The following is a 249-nucleotide window of genomic DNA, read 5'->3' as shown; positions in this document are numbered from 1 at the left end:
CAAAGATATAAAGTAAAAATAATCAACCACATATATCACAATATTCAAAACAATACTTCAAAGATACCCTTCACAATGTTAAGGAATAATAATGTATGAATAAATGCAGAATAACAGTGAAAAGTCCTTGGATGTCATTGTGCCACAAACCATTCCTTCAGGGGGTAGAAAACCCATGTCACACAGTGTCTTTTTTATCTCTCAAAAAAGTTTACTTTTCCTTGGAAAGCAAATATTGAAAGATTTTGG

At 31.3% G+C, this 249-nt stretch overlaps 1 protein-coding gene across 1 annotated transcript in view; it reads right to left on the bottom strand.

The window, feature by feature from the left end:
- The window catches only part of LOC119590544 (conserved oligomeric Golgi complex subunit 5-like), a gene marked incomplete in the record, with an annotated part of 11,598 nt that overhangs the window by 6,894 nt on the left and 4,455 nt on the right, over nt 1-249 (bottom strand).

This window comes from Penaeus monodon, chromosome 27 (assembly GCF_015228065.2).
Source record: "Penaeus monodon isolate SGIC_2016 chromosome 27, NSTDA_Pmon_1, whole genome shotgun sequence".
NCBI classification, from domain to species: Eukaryota; Metazoa; Arthropoda; class Malacostraca; order Decapoda; family Penaeidae; genus Penaeus; species Penaeus monodon.
The sequence above is the reverse complement of the archived record's forward strand: the minus strand, read 5'-3'. Positions and strand labels throughout refer to the sequence as shown.